Raw genomic sequence first — 17,470 nt, 5'->3', positions numbered from 1 at the left:
TATATAACATAATATTTTATCTTATTGCTTGAAACATGCAAGGCTTAAAAGAGGTGTTTGTGCAAAGTTTGCTGCATTATTTCATGCTATTTTATATCTTTCATGATGTTTTACACGTGTTCATGTTATGTTTATGTTGATTGTATGAATTCATTTTCGATATGTAGTTGTACATTCGCCCTCCGGGAGCAGAGATTCTACTTAAGTATTTTTCTGAAACAAACAAAAAGTACGAGATAATACACATACATTTGACCTAACAATGTCACATTCTGATGTACAGACCAGAGCCGTTGTAAAGGCCTGAAGGGCAGATTCCATTTTGTGCAGGCCCAGACTACATTTTCTGCTTGATTGTTGGCCTGTCTACCTTTGACCTAAATATCGCCGGTCCTTATCTTTCAAAGAACCTGTAAAAGTATTAAATCATCCAGGCAAAGACCTTGATAAAACCCCTAATGCAACATCAGCCTAGGACACGTTTCCTATTATCTATACTTCAAGGTCATATATCAAATATAATATAAACAATGTAATCTGAGTTGATGTACACTTGTCAGAATGGTTAGGTCAGATAGAAAATATAATAAATATACAATGCAGTTTGAATTGATATACATTTGTCATACTGGTTTATACTAGTACGTCGTAAGACTATCCTATAGATGTATAAAGGTTATGCCTGGAATTCAATAGAAATTCCTCAAGTGAGGTAAAGTTTGGCAGCCAATACCATGTAAACCCCATGAAGTGGCCACCGAGGCAGAGCGGTGTTTGCCTCAGAATATTGCACAAGATTCTGCCGAGATTTCTTCTGGTCTTCTAATAATTGCAGCTCCTTCCTTTAACTAGGTACTTAGCATGCTGAAAACCACAAATTCTAGAGGAAAGCTAACTACTTCATGCTCATATTATGGTATATATGTAGTCTTTAGAGTGTTAGGATGACGGATGACATTCCAAATATGTTATACATTTTCAGACTATTCTTGTTAGCAGCATGTATAATTTCTGCTTTATTAGTATAGTGTATGGTTATTCTTCATGCATGTACCAAGCACCAGGATGCAACTGTTGCAATAAACACTTTTACGCATAGAGTGTTGTTTTTCAGTGTATTGCTTGAATGTGATATTGTAAAGAACTAGGGGCCAGATGTAGGTAGGCATTTACCGATCGGTAACGGCCGAATTCGGCCGTTACCGACCAGTAAAAGCCTTTTGAGATGTAGGGCATCTTAAAATACAGATTCGGTAATTTAACCGAATCAGTAAAATTACCGAATCTGTATTTTGAGATGTAGGTGGCACTGTAAACAGTGCCACAGGGCTTTAAGAATTCGTTATTTACCACCAACTATTAGTTGGTGGTAAATAACGAATACCTGTGTATATGCAAATCTGTGCATGTACACCTGTGCCATGTGGCACACATACATGCCCTTAGGGCATGTATGTGTGCCACATGGGTGCCACATGGCAGACAAGCCCTAATCAGGGGTGCAACAGGGTGTCAAAGTGACACCCTGCCACCCTTGACTATTCGGTAATTTTACTGAATCGGTATTTATCGATTCGGTAATTGCCATTGGTTCCTAAGGGCCTCAAGGCCCATAGGAATCAATGGCAATTACCGAATCGGTAAATACCGATTTGGTAATTACCGAATCTCAACGATTAGGTAATTATTACCGAATATTTACCTACATAGCATTTACCGATTTGTAAATACCGAATCGGTAAAATTCTGAATTTTCGAATCGGTAAATGCCATTTACCTACATCTGGCCCTAAATTGGGTTTGAATTACCACTGCGTCCCTGCCCCCACATCAACAAGTATGTTGAGTCAGGCTGTGCGGTGCTAAAACAGTCTGGACTTGTGCGGTGGTGCATGTAGCGCTCTAGTGTTTCTGACCTAGGGCAGATAACAGGAAGTGCACCCACACTTTGTATCACTCTCTGGCCAGGCGTGGCCAGAGAGCTTAAATAAACGGGCCGGGGTCACTCGGGACTTCCGGTCCAGACCACGATACCCCTGTGTGGACCTCCCTCTGTTCTCCTGGCCTGACTGCGATTAAGATAGCTGATAACACCCTAGCAGCCCCACACTGCCGACAAAGGCGGGATGCAATAACCCACGTCACCCGCAGCTGATTTCCCCGCTGGTAAGCCCCCCCCCCGAGTGAAGACGCCTCAGAGGAGCGCAGCACGCCTCACCTGGTTGGCATCCGAAAAGCAAAAGCGGAATGAGCACGTCGGTGGTGACGAGGCCGGTAAGCGGGGCACATCGTCTGGAGGCAGCGCGTGCAGTCCAGAGGCAGCAGGGGAAGAGCGCGTGCATCGCGCAGGAAGGCCCGTCTTTGGCCTGAAGCACTCCGCGGGCCGCCGAAGAAGCCGCGCATGCGCAGCACAAAGCCGGTGCGTCACCAGCAACACGCGGCAAGCGTGAGGGGAGACATACACTCGAGCTGATCAGATCACCGCTACTCAAGACCAGCGCGCCACGGGGAAAAAGGGAGAGTTTCCTTCACACGCTGCTCTGAGAAATAACGAGCAGTGGCAACAACAACAGCCAGCCCAGGCATTCCAACAAGCAGTGGTAGAAGCAAGCCAAACAAACAGCGGCAAAGGCGAACAGCACAAGAGGCCAAACAAGCAGCGGCAAAGGCAACAAACAGCCCAGGGAGCCCACATATTAAAGCTGCAGCACGGGCTAAACAACCGGAACCTCTGCACGACAAACAGTAGCGAAGGAGACAAGAGTATCGTAAGGGAGTGCCCCCAACGCAGAGCCACAATATGTCCAACCCGCCAAACCCAAACCGCCACCTCCGCCAGCGCACTCACAGATTCAAGCGCTGCCGCCCTTCAGTGAGCTCATTGAACCGTCAACCGCCGCCTCACGGTGGGCGCATTGGTTTGGGCGGTTGAACAACTACTTCATTGTGACCAGAGAAACGGACGGAGCAGTGAAGAGGTTGCTACTTTTGCACTTTGGAGGGGACGAAATCTACAAGCTGTTTGCACATCTCCCATATACCGGCGCAACAAACGACTACGACGCGGCGGTCAGAGCCCCGAATGCTCACTTCGACCCACAGCTCAACCCTCTGTCACGACCAGGCTTCCTCAGGATCAGGTAGATGCTTAAAAGGGGTCCACCTCCCGATTGCCCTACACTCCGACTGTATATCAACAAAGAGCATAAAGGAAATCAGGCGAGGGAAAAGGTAAGGAAGTGACTGGAACGGGAAAGGGAGGCTGAAACGAGAAGAAAAAGAAAGCACACTGATGAGTACATATAATATCTAACTACTCTCAGTAATTTCTCGCTAAAACACCACCTACCAAGTCAACTATATGTAGGTTGTTCTTCTCCCTTTTTGGTAGGTATCAGATAAGTATCTCTATACCCTGTTAGAGCTTCTGCAATACACAAACAAGAATAAACGATCATACAAGCGGTACCATACATCAACCACCATAGACCAGGTTACTCTGTATTCCATGCATACCTTCCAGCCTTCCCAATTGGAAATAAAATAAACCCTCTCCAAAGGTACCAAAGAAGGACAAAAATTAGAACAAAAAATAATGTAGTGGGATTCAAAGATCAACCCAGTCTTGTACGAACCAAATCCAAGAAGACTGAAGATTGACAAGTCTCTATGATCCAAGGGTTAAACAAAGTCACGACCCTTTAGTTCCACTAGCAGAAAATGCTAATCCTTTATATCCAGTCAAGGGGAGAGGAAAGAAACGAAGCGCGTTTCATCCGAGAACGCGAGTACTCACAAATATCCAGAAACGCACCTAACCGGCACAGCCTCAGAAGGGAGAAAGATTCGGAAATAATTCTGCTGTTTTAGCTTCCCATCCGAGAAGCCAAAGTTTTCTGATAAAGTACAGGAAACAGCGTCTCAGCCGAGATCGTGAAGTTTATGTAACTCCCTGACTCCTTTTCTCCCTGACAACGAAGCTGGTCCCAGGAAGGTGCTCGGCAGCCGCCGAACACAAAGACAACAACTGAATAGACAGACAGCCTCACTAGCGTGTCAGCCGACACGCTAGCGATTTCAGTTCCGCAGGCGTCTCGTCATCCAGGAACAAGATGCTCACAGCAACTGCGTTCGACAGCCGCCAAATGCTACAAATCCACAGACAGTAGGAAACTGCTTGAGCAAACAACTCAGCCTAGATCGGGTTCGAGAGGGGTCCAAAAACTCAGTTCCATATTCGAGCAGCAAATCACCTACGACCCACAATGCACTATAGCAACCTATATAGATTTTTCCAGCTCCTCCCAGTCGCTAGGCATTGTGGGACTTGTAGTTCTGTAGGCGCATTTGACTGATCATGACAGTATGCCCTCCTCCCAAGCGCCTCCTAGAACCAGGCTTCTCCGGATGACGGGCAAAGAATCTGCGCACAGCAAGGGGGGCATGGACACCAGCGCTCGGCTCCCACGAGTTGTCCTCAGTGGCGTAGCCCTTCCACGATACTAGAAACCAAAGCTTCCCCTGCCGGAAGCGTGAATCCAAGATCCGACACACCTCATATTCCAGGTGCCCATCTCGAAGAACCGTGGGCACCGCCTTACGACGAGCTGATCGGGCCGGTTTCAGCAAACTGCAATGGAACACCGGATGGATCCTCAAAGAAGCCAGGAGTTTAAGTTTGTACGCCACCGGATTCACACATCGCACCACGGTGTATGGCCCAATGAAACGAGGATGGAAGATGCTTCGGAAACGAAAGCGAATATTATTTGTGGAAAGCCACACCCAATCACCCACGTTATACTCCGGCCCTTCTTGACGATGCCGATCTTCCCATTTCTTGTAAGTTACCTTCGCCTTCTCCAGGTGTGCCTGCACCCTTCTATGGATTCTCAAAAGAACCTGAACCTGGTCAGCTACCGTTGGGTGATTCAGCACATCACTGGGAATCGTCACTGGTAGAGTATTCGCATGGAAACCTGAGTTAGCTCTAAAAGGTGTCTCACCTGTGGAACAGTGCCAGGCGTTATTGTATGAAAGTTCCGCCAGCCACAACAAAGAAACCCACGAATCTGCTGCCTCATCGGCATAGCAGCGCAAATACTTTTTTAGGGTCTGATTCAGCCTCTCAGTCTGTCCATCAGACTGAGGATGGAAACTTGTCGATAGAGCAGCTGAAATATTCAACGCCTTACACCAAGTATGCTAGAATCGGGCGATGAACTGTGGACCCCTGTCAGAAATAATAACTTGAGGGATCCCATGACGAACCACTTGAGTCAACAGTAGTTGAGCAGTTTGAGAAGCGGTAGGAAGGTTTTTACATGGAATGAAGTGTCCCATTTTCATGAAACTATCCACTACCATCAAGATAGCATCACTACCTTTATCCAAAGGTAGACCCAACACAAAATCCAAACTGATGACTTGCCACGGTCTGGAAGAAGTTGGAAGTGGCATAAGCAGTCCCTTAGCTTTTGTTTGAGCGCTCTTCGCTCTAGCACAGGTTTCACACTGATTTATCCACAGCTTAACGTCCTTAACCATACCTTCCCACCAGAAATGCCTTTGCAATGCATGCACCGTTTTCTGATGTCCCTGATGACCAGCCACCATAGCATTATGGCACCAGTTGAAAGCCATTAACCGAAGGGCGTGAACAGGGAGGAACAGTCGATTATGCATCATTGGTAGACCATGTTTCAGAGAACGATGCACATCCGCATCAGCCCACTCCTTCCATTGAAGCAAAGAACGCTGTTTGGCAACCGCCTCCAGGAACTGTTCAACCCGGATGGAACACAACACTACTTCTGGAGAGAGAATGGGTTTTGGATCTGTTTTCAATTGCCCCTCCGAATCTGTCTGCCCGGGACAAAGAGTCTGCTTTTCTGTTCTCAGCTCCTGGCCGGAAAGTTATGGTGAAGTTGTATTCCGCAAAAAAAGCATCCATCGCATCTGATGCTGAGAAAGATGTCTCGCTGTTTTTAAATATTGAAGATTGCGATGGTCAGAATACACCGTAACAGGATGATGCCCACCCCACAAATAGTGTCTCCATTCCTGGAAGGCTTTCTTCACTGCCAGAAGCTCCTTCTCTGCTATTGTATAGTTCACTTCAGCGGCATTAAGCTTTCTAGACAAGAATGCCACAGGGTGCAACTGACCAGTCTGCTTATCCCTTTGCGACAACACCGCCCCGATCGCCACATCAGAGGCGTCCGCTTCCACAACAAAAGGCACATCCATCTGAGGGTGCGACAAAATAGGAGCAGAACTGAAAGCTGCTTTTAACTGTTCAAAAGCATCCGTGGCTTCAGGTGTCCAGCAAAACGGCATACCCTTTCTCAACAAGCGAGTGATTGGAGATGCTAATTGAGAAAACTGGGAAATAAACCTTCTGTAGTAATTTGAAAACCCCAGAAAGCACTGAACATCCCTCACATTCACAGGAATAGGCCACTCCTGGACCGCCTTCACCTTTCTCTCCGCCATTCTGAACCCCTTTGGATTAAGAATCACTCCCAGAAACTCCACCTCATCCACATCAAACTCACACTTGCTTAACTTACAGTACAAGCTGTTTTCCTGTAACCTCTGCAAGATCAAAAGGACATGACTGACGTGCTGGGCTGGGGACTCAGAATAGATCAAGATGTCGTCAATATATATGACAACAAAGCGGTCCAGGTATTCCTTCATGATGTCATTCAAGAAAAACTGGAATGCCGCTGGGGCATTACATAGCCTGTTAAAGATCAATTTACAATGGTCAGGCGATTTCAGTAGTTGTTTCCCAAGTTAGATTTGCCCGGCGTAAAACGCCTCTAATACCATACGAAGTTATTCAATAAAGAGGCAGGCGCTGGAGACTGGAAGACAGGAAACAAGTTTTATTCCGACGGAGTAGAACACGTCAGATCGGACAACAAGGTATCGTCTCGAGGTGCTCTCTCAGCCTCTCTGAGACCTGGTCTTTTATACACTGGTTTTAGACATGTGAACGTCCTTTATTACAACAGGGACATTGTAGAGCATGGGAACGACATCACTGGTAACGCCCCCCCCCCAGTTCCGGCCCATTCCAACACATGACAACAGTAGAGACTCTTTCCCCTCATATGATTGGGAGGGGGCTATCACGCAGCTGAGTGTTCTGCCGATTCCTTTGGAATGTGTGCGCCTGATCGAATCTTCTGGGGTGGAGGGTCGTGATCAATAGTGGCTCCTTTCAGGAGAGGCGAGTGCATACAGTAGTGGACAATAAACTATAACCTCAGGCTAAAGGATGACCAGCGGTCCGTGCTGACGTTCAGGCTCAGAGGAAGGGGTCATCAAAGGAGGGGTATTCATGGACGGAAAGGAGGTGTTGGTCAGGCGCGGGGTGCGATTTCCCTGAGACAGAGTCATGGGAGGGGAGGGTTCATGACTTGTGCATGTGAGTGCGGGGCAGCCAGGGTGCGCGGGGAAGGCTTGCAAGGTCAGGGAAGTGTGCTGACGGGGCGATCGTGGACAGGGAGACCATGGTACCTAAAATGGCTGTCGTGTATGCTCATACGTGAGTCTGCAAGATGGCGTAGATAATGTTTAGTACACAAACTAAAATTCCACAGTCCTCCCTTTAACATGTCTCGCCAGCTTGTCAGTTCGGATCGATCCCCATGAGACCACGCACCTCTACCTTGTATAGGGGACTCATGTGCTCAGGTTTAAAGTTCAAAGTCTTCGGGCACATACAGGTGGAAATGAGTGCACATAAAGATGGTAAACATTGAATACCTAAACAACACCCACACAGTATCATGATCGGTATCAATAGAAATGTGAGCAATCTCCATCCCCAGTTCTTCAAAGTGTCCCAGAACCAGCCTCCAAGCGACCATCCTTCCTGTTCCTGGTGAACCTCCGAGGACAGTCTGTGGAGGTGTTCGATTGCTTTATAGACTGAAGGTGAGTTATCTGGCACGTAGGTGCAACAGCTGGAGCCGATGATACGGCATGCACCTCCACGGTCGGCCAGGACCACATCTAGAACAAGACGGTTTTGAAGAGCCACCAGGCGGACTGCCTGAAGCTCAGCCGTGTTGTTGGCGAGGACGCCAGCGGTGATGTTAATGGTTGTTTCCAATGCCTGAGTCAGGTGTCGGATTGCGCGGCTATTGGCCATTGGTCCCCACAGAGGAACAAGTCCCTTTGCTGCATCCAGGAACTGTGCTCCGGTGGAGTCGGCTTGTTCAACATCTTCAGCGCGCTTTTGCCGGTGGTGGGTGGCTGGAGCCACATACGTAGGAGGAAGAATGAAAGCAAGTAGCACGTACCCTTCCAGCCTTTTGGGAGCCACGTGTAAGCTTTGGTGCCACAACAAAGTACATATTCGGGGAAGCAACAAAGGAGGGGGGGTCAGCCGAGACCAATGTTTTGGTGATGCGACAAGAACTGTGACCCACCAGCTGCGTTCCTTGTCCTTCGAGGCATACGAGTCCTGTGACATTGATGACAGACAGGGCCGCAGTCAGGGTGGCAGCCGTTTGTTTCCGCAGGTGGGAGAAGGTGGATCTGGCTGGATTGTGGAGCACTTGCATTTCGACTCTTTCTTTGGCTGGGATGTTCGTAAGGAAGGTTGAACCTGAAATTGCGGGACAAAAGGGCTTTCCGGTTTTGTTCGGCCAGAACCCGTAGTAGAAGTGTGATACTGTCTGACCAGAAGCGGCGTTGTCCTTGTGGCTTTCTTGCATGAGGATCAACCAGGCGAGGCAAGAGCCGTGAACTGAGAAAGGTGAAGGAATAAAGGGGATGGAGTGTCCGGTAGCATGTGGGAGCAACCCACAGATCCAGAAGTTTGTGGCATTTGCAGCAAGGTTGTGCTGGTGCAACAGTTGTACAAAGGAATTTTCCAGAATTCCCTACGCCTTTCTCGAAGCTGAGGTGAAAGGGTGATCAGGTGGTGCTCTTTCATGGTGGTCGGCTGGACAGTGGTTGGCAACATTTGGTGAGCGGGCGTGCTTTCCTCCAGGATCCAGAAGGAAGTCATGAGGAGGAGGCAGAACAGGAAGACAATGAAGAAAGCGATTGTCTTTGATTTGTGCAAATTGTCCGTTTTTGGATTCCTGTAGTGGGTATTTCCTATTGCTTTCGACGTCTTCTTATCTGGCGCTTCCATCATCTTCTTATCTGGCGCTTCCATCATCTTCATCTTCAAGGTGCTCGGTAGTGGGCAGAACCACAGACTTCGTTTAGCTTCTCTCCAGGTAACCCTTGGTTGCTTTGGGTCACCGTTCTGAGATTTTTAACTTAGTCAGTGGCCTACTTAGCCGAAGCTCCCTCCTTTCGACGCAGGAAATACCCTTCTCGAGATGGCACAGTGGGATCAGAGTGCTTTGCAAGTTCAAGTGCCTCAGTGTCAGGATAACAGTTCAGTGATGGTCGGTCTTTGTTCAGGAGCTCTTCTTGGGTGCTGACGTTGTCTGTCGTGGCCAGGGTTGAGGAAATCTTCTTGCAGTGGTGCGCATGTAGCCAATTCTTTTTCCCCTCCACTCGAAGAGCCGTCCGAGTGGTGATCAGTACTTGCCAGGGGCCCGTCCACCGGGGTTCCAGACTCTTCGTTCGTTGAAAGTTCCGGATCAGGATGTAGTCTTCCGGTTGGATATTGTGACCGGGACCCCTGGAAGTATCGGGGATGGCCTGCTGCACCTGTTGATGAATGACAGACAATGTCTTAGTTAACTTGTATAAATAATCTGACAGCAGGACGTCGGGGATGTCATGAATGGAGGTTGGTTTGGGGGCAGTCCAGAGGTTCATAGGCCGCCCAAACACAACTTCGTAGGGGGTCAAGTGATGCTTAGTGGGGGTGGAGCGCATCGATAGTAATGCCAGTGGAAGGGCATCTGGCCACTTAAGTCCTGTGGTGGCCACTATTTTTGACAGTTTCAGTTTCAGTGTAGCGTTATGTCGTTCAACCAGGCCAGCGGATTGGGGGTGGAAGACCGCATGGAACCTTTGTTTGACCCCCAACCCCTTCAGGATAAGTTGGATAACTTCAGCTACGAAGTGGGGGCCATTGTCGCTCCATAAAATTCGACAAAGGCCGTAGCGAGGGAAAAACTCCTTCAGTAGTACTTTGGCAGTAGTCATGGCAGTGTTATCACGGGTCGGATAGGCTTCCACCCATTTGCTGAAGGCACATACAATGACTAATACGTACTTCAAGCCTTGGCATCTCTCTAGCTGGATGTAATCCATCTGGAGGACCTCAAAGGGGTGGTCGGGGATTCCAAACCCTCCCCGGGGTACTACAGTTCCTTTCCCGGGGTTGTGTTGTAAGCAGATAAGACACTGTTGGACCAGGCGTTTGGCTGAGTCGGGGATCTTGCCGTTGTGCCAGACTTTGGAAATGAGTTCGATCATGGGGGCAGAACCTATGTGTGCAGGGGAGTGTGCCATGGTTAGTATGGGGATCAGGTATGCATCAGGCAGCAACCATTTGTTCGTGTCCTTTGTCCGCCAGCAGCCTTCATCGTCCCTTAGACCCACCCGTGCCCACTCAGTCAGTTCGTGTGGTGTGCTAGTTGATTGGATATCCCTGATCGTTTCTCTAGCGTCGGTCCACTTTTCTGCTTGTGACCTGGTCACATACACGCGTGTCGTTGTCCTATTCTCAGCTGTGGTTCGGGCGGTGATGTCGGCCAGGGCGTTGCCCTGGCCCACTAAATCTGTCACCTTCTTGTGTGCCTGGCATTTAATTACTGCTAATCGTTTGGGGAGGAGAACTGCTTCAATCAGGGCGGAGACTAGATCTCCGTGAAGGATGGGTGTACCATGGGACGTCAGGAATCCCCTTTCCCTCCACAGGAGCCCAAAATGATGAACTACCCCGAAGGCGTACTGGCTGTCCGTGTAAATGTTTGCCGTGGTTCCTTCTGCTATGATACATGCTCGTGTGAGGGCAATTAGTTCTGCTGCCTGTGCGGATCGTTGTGTGATACAAGCCGTTTCAACTATTGTTCGAGCAGTCGTTACCGCATAGGAAGCAGAAGTGGTGCCGTCTGGGAGTTTGATGCAAGAGCCGTCTACCCATAGCTCTCCGTCAGGATCTGTGAAAGCAGTGTCTCGGAGGTCAATTCTACTCCTAGTCTGCTCGTCCGTGAGGGTCACACAGTCGTGTATAGGGGGCACATCGGGGTCATTTTCGGGCAAGGGTAACAGTGTAGCAGGATTCAATGTCGTGCATCTCTTCAGGGTGATGTGGGGCGCAAGTAAAGTCAATTTGTATCCTGTCAGTCGTGCACTAGTCAGGTGCTGAGTCTTTGTCTGGTTCAAAAGTGTGTCAACTGCATGGGGTACTAATACTGTGAGAGAGTTTGAAAGTACTATTCCCTCATTCTGTCGGATAGAGACAGCAGCAGCGGCTACTGCTCGAAGGCAGGCTGGTAGAGCTCTGGCGACTGGATCAAGAGTGGCAGAGAAGTAGGCACAAGGGCGCTGCTTGGCGCCAATGGGCTGGGTTAGAACAGACAATGCGCATCCCTCCCTTTCGTGAGTGTAGAGGGAGAAGGGCTTGGAGTAATCTGGTGTTCCTAGAACGGGTGCCGAGCAGAGGGCATCTCGCAACTCCTTAAAGAATGCTTGGCCACGGGAGTGGAAACGGAACATCTTTGGCCAACAGGGAAAGTAGGGGTTTTATAATGACGCTGAAATTTGGTAGCCATTGTCGGCAGAAAGAAGTGAGGCCTACTAATGAACGGACTTGCTTCTGTGTTTTCGGAATAGGGGTGTCTAGGATGGTTTGGATTCGGTCGGGTGTAAGTTTTCTCCCTTCTTTGGACAGGAGATGACCTAGGTATGTTACTTGGGGCTGACAGAACTGTAGTTTCTTTTTGGAGACTTTGTGGCCATTCTCCGCGAGAAAGTGCAAGAGTTGGATAGTGGCTGTGATTGCAAGTGGAGTGGTGTCGGCCGCCAAAAGGATATCATCGACATATTGGATCAACACCACTCCATCTGGTAGCTGGACGGCGTCCAGCTGCCTTTTTAGGGCCTGGCTGTAAATGCTGGGACTTTCAGTGTAGCCCTGGGGAGCTCTACAAAATCGGTATGAACGGTTTTTTAAAGTGAAGCCGAAGAGATAACGGCTGTCTGGATGGATGGGGATAGAGAAAAATGCATTCTTGAGATCAATAACGGTGAAGGTGGTGGCAGTGGACGGGATGAGGGTCAGAATGGTGGCGATGTCTGAGACTACGGGGTACTGTGGCACCACCACTTTGTTGACTTCTCGAAGGTCGATGATGAAGCGGTACGCTTTCTCATCCCCTTCGCCTTGCTTCTTAACAATGGGTAGGATAGGACTATTGCAGACATTGCTAACCACTTCCTCTACCACTCCTGCATCTACCAAGGACTGAATAATCGCTACCAATGCCTTCTCGCCTTCGGGCGATATTCGGTACTGTGGGAGTTTCGGGAGTATCGCATCTGGTCGAACAGTTATGTGTACAGGATCGATCATCATTCGTCCTACATCCGAGTCGTTTCTGGCCCATAGGTACGGGGGTAGGGTATCGAGCAAGGATAGGTCGGCATCTGTTACGGAGCACATATGCCGTACGGGGTAGGGTCTGGACATGCTCGGGTTATCGTACAGAATGACTCGGACTCCATCTGGGGAACACCTAATAGTAGCTCGGAAATGTTTCAGTGAGTCAATACCCATAATGGCGTCAGGGGAGTTGGAGGAGAGCAGAAACGTCGTGTCAGTGGGATTGTTTCCTAGGTCAAAGGAGATAGGTACAGACAGGGGGTTAGTGGAGGGCGTCCCATCGAAACCTATCGAGGTAATGTGTGAGCCAGACAAGGGTGCCCTTGGAATCAGTCGTTTTGATAATACACTACGTGTCGCTCCGGTGTCTACCAAAAATGGAGACTTTGTACCCAGGACCTTAGCAGTGACATAAGGACCTTGCTGGTCTACACAGAGCTCGACTGGATCCCTCCCTTGCCCCTGGCAGTCCTATGCAGAGTCGTGATCTTTGTAGCCATCGGACTGTTGGCACTGATTCTGTCGGGGGCGGTCAAATGTGTTAGATCTACCAGATCGGTCATTGGTGGTGTCGTGGGTCTGTCCTTGTCCCTGCCCTCCAGTTTTGGGGCCATTTGTCATGTTCTTTGTCTCTTTATTTTTAATCAGTTCCCGAAGGGCTAGACATTGAGACTTCCAATGTCCAAATTATTTTCAAAATGCACACTGGTTTTCATCAAGGTCGGTTCGTGGAGCGCCAGGGGTGGGGTTGCGGTCTCTAGGGGCCGAATTCCTAGGGGCATTTGACTGGTAGTTTCCCCTATACCGTTCCCTCCCTGTGGTCACTCCCTGTAGTTGTGCAATCATTACTCGTTCCTTTAGGTCCTTTTTCTTTTTCTCAGTTGCCCTTTCGTTCTCATTCTTTTGGTGTTCGTAATACTGAGCCATCTGAAGGATAGCTGCAGGTTTAGAGGCTCCCCAACTACTTTCGCTAGTCTGTAACTTTTGGGAGACCTCTTGCGATAGCCCCTTTACGTAGTTCTGCACGAATAGGTGTTGTCCGGTTGCGGTGGTCATGTCTTGGCCACTGTAGTCGGAGAACACTGTTTCAAATCGTGAGAAGTACTCTGATACGTCCTCCTGAGGTTTCTGGCGGCAGGCCGTGACTATCGACCAGTCTACCTTCTTTTCTGGGATCAACGTTTTTAGCTTCTGCACTATTTTGTCGGGGAGTTCCAGTATGTCTTTTATAGGTTTCTTTCCGGGCTCTCGCTGCCTATCTAGTTCATCGAGTTTTGTCCAGGTGTGTCCGAACAGATCTGTGTGGTTGGCTCTCCGGATTTGCTTCCACACATCAGCCGGCAGACACAACCCGAAAAACAAATCCATGTCCGCTAGAGTCATTATGGTTGAGCCCAAGGCTGTGCCTAATTCGGTATAGAATGCTGTAGGGTTTTTTCGTAAATCGGGCAGGGTTTGTCTAAAAGTTAGAATATCTTGCCGATCCCATGGTTGGTAAACCCAGTTGTACACAACCCTCCCTTTGGCATCTGCATGGTTGATATCATCGTTTGTTCCCTGACCTCTTGGGGGAACCCAATAGGGAGCGGCTTCTCTGATAGGCATCATAGTGTTGGCTGCTCCTAATGAGGGCTCAATCGTCTCATGGACTGTGAGCTTGACTTCTGGTTTCTGTTCCGCGAGGTGGCGGAAGACCTCAAGCATTTGCATGAAGAGGTCCGTCATATCGCTTTCAGCTGTCAGAACCAAAGTACGCTGTCTCTTACCTTAGCAGTGACCGGTATTCTTGGTAGACAGCGTAGAGATTTTCGCAGAGACGCAAGGGACCAACTTCCAGAAAACTCTAACTAAAACTTGCTGACTAAACTTACAGCTAAGCATTAACTAGAACTCTCGGGAGGAGGGCCGGTACTGGACGTTGACGGGAGGATTAGCTTTTGACTGTCGACCTGCAGATTAATAAGAATAATAAAACTCAGTATTCACACTATCTTATTGTATTCCTACCACTAGTTAGTTTCCCCTCCCCTAACTCCATGTAGGGACTAGATATCACTAGCTGATTCCTACCTGCGATTCAGTCTGGTTCTGTCCACCGTCCAGTATTTCTTTGTCTTGTCAGGGATGTTGTCTTGGGAGTTGTCCTCTTTGAATTGTCCTCTTTGATTAAAGTCTGCAATTAAATAGAATAAATATAAACAATCTAACCTTACACCTTTATTCTCCTAGTACTTTCTCTATTTCCTATTACCTTACACTTACGTGATGAACTCTCTTCTCTTCTAAATTTTTGGGTGTCTGTTCTGAAGAACCTTTGCATTAATTCTCCTAATAAAAAATAAAGTTCACCAAGAGAGAACAACAATTCCAGCAATGACTACTCACTTTAGCTTCAGTGAATATTTCCTGACAAGAGGGTATCTTTAAACATCCTAAAACATTATCTGAAAATCACAATGAATATTCTTGTGAATATCTTCAACATAGAAGTCCAAAAAGGTGAATACCTTAAATCACTAAACAATTTCAGCAGTAAAGAAGCAACATTAGCATTTACATAATTTCCCCAAAACGAAAATAGTATTAGTCTTGTCCTTATTTTCTAAAAGCTTTCTCTCTTGCGTTGGGCGCCTTTAAAATCCAAAGAAACTTAGCTTTTAAGTTGTTTGTCGATATCCTTGTTCAGCTTGTCTAGTTCTCCAGGCGCGCAGAAATGAGCTGTTCCAAAGGCTTTGTTTTAGGAGAGAAATCCCCTCAAAGTCTTCTCTGAGCGCAGGAAATTCCCTCGAAATCTTCTCTGAGCGCAGGAGCCAGGAATCGGAAGGTCGCGATGCTGCAATCTCGGAAACTCAGAGGCAAAGCGAGTTTCTCGAAGAGGGTGCGGTTTAAATACCTTCCGCACCAAATGTCAACGTGCGCTTGCACGTGGCAACAGTCTGCAGCCTTCCGCGTGCAAGGCGAGCGGAAGGCTTTGTTCTGTCAGACGGCAGAATAACAGCACACGCGTCTATCGCGTGTGAAAGCTTTCAATTGCATTGTGTCAGAACCAAATGAAATATTACATTAATTCAATAAACAGGCCAGAAGCGAGATCTTAAAGCATGGCATTGATATTACTATTTCACCTTAATCAGTCTACTTTAGCAAACGTTGTAAGAAGCATTTTTACTCAGAACACTAACAGTTTTCAAAAGACATACTTTCATAAGAGGTGCTGGTGCACGGGAAAGGGGTGGGTTTTCTCAGATGGGATAAAAACCTATTAACCAGTTATGTACTAGAAGTGCATTACTGGTGGGTACTTGGCATATTTCTATTAGAAGGGACAGACGGAACCGGGGAATCGTGACAGTACTCCCTCCTCAAGATCCCCCCCTAAAACCGGTGCAATGGGTTTAGGTTTTTCTGGGTGTTGGGTATGAAACCTCTTCAGCATTTTGGGAGCATTTTTCAAATGATCCAAAGGTTCCCAAGATCTTTCTTCAGGCCCGTAACCCTTCCAATCAACCAGATACAGCAACTTTCCCCTAGACCTCTTGGAGTCTAGAATCGCCTTAACCTCAAATTCAGGACTTCCCTCTATATCAATGGAAGAGGGGGGTTGGACAAATCGAGTCTGAGCATGAAAAGGTTTGATTAACGATACATGGAACACTGGATGGATTTGAAATTTGGTAGGCAAAGTCAATCTCATACTCACTGGATTTATGATCTTCTCGATAGGGAAAGGACCAATGTATCTAGGGTTGAACTTTCGATTCCCCTTTAGTTTCAGATTCCTAGTGCTTAACCAAACTTTATCCCCAGGAGAATAAAGTGGAGGCTCAGATCTATGTTTATCAGCAAACTTCTTTTGGTCTTCCTTTGCTTTGGCCAAATTGTAAGCTGCTTGCTCTTGAATAGAAGACAATTTAGAAACATAATCTGAAATGGCAGGTACATGATTAAGCTCTTTTATTTCCTTAGGAAAGGAATTAGGGTGATAACCTAGATTACAGAAAAAAGGTGACATACCAAGGGAAGAATGATCTACATTGTTATAAGCAAACTCTAATTGACTTAGAAGGGTTGACCATTCCTCATCTACATTAGTTAGCATACAGCGAATGAATTGTTCAATAGTTTGATTAGTGCGTTCAGTGAGACCATCAGTCTGAGGATGATAGCTAGAAGACAAACGTATATCCATATTCAAAAGAGACCTTAAACTTTGCCAAACCCGTGAGATAAACTGGGACCCTCTGTCCGAAATCACCACAGATGGAATCCCATGCAGGCGGACTACATGTTCCATAATTAAGTGTGCCAACTCCATGCTAGTTGGTAGCCTTTTGAGTGGGACAAAATGAGCCATGCGTGAAAACTGATCTACAATAGTAAGGATAGTGGTAAACCCCTTTTTTGTAATTGGTAATTCAACAATGAAGTCCAAAGAAATTGTGTGCCATGGTCGAGGTGGTAAAGGTAGAGGGTTTAACAAACCACTAGGATTTTGATGAGATGATTTGTTCTGAACACAAACCCCACATGTTTCTACATAAAATTGAACATCTTTAAACATTGAAGGCCACCAAAAGGTTCTTTTGATTAAGTCATACGTCTTAATCTTACTCGGGTGAGCAGATAAAGTAGTGTCATGATGAAAGTGTAGAACTCTTTCTTTTAGCGTGTCAGTGGGTACAAAAATGAGGTTTTGCATAAAGAGCAATTCATCTCTTTCCTGTAAATAAGGGTGTGATTCTTTCCAAACCTTACAATCTTTCTTTGCCAACTCTTTCTTAATATCTGAAATAACATCACAAACAGATATACTTGCTTGAAACCGTGATATTGGTATTACAGGTTTTACTTCAGATGGAGCATCAATGAAAGTCTCTCCCATTCTAGACAGAGCATCTGCTTTCAGATTTTCTTTACCTGGTCGATAGGTGA

The sequence above is a fragment of the Lissotriton helveticus genome, chromosome 5_1 (genome assembly GCF_964261635.1).
Source record: "Lissotriton helveticus chromosome 5_1, aLisHel1.1, whole genome shotgun sequence".
Taxonomy (NCBI): Eukaryota; Metazoa; Chordata; class Amphibia; order Caudata; family Salamandridae; genus Lissotriton; species Lissotriton helveticus.
The sequence above is the reverse complement of the archived record's forward strand: the minus strand, read 5'-3'. Positions refer to the sequence as shown.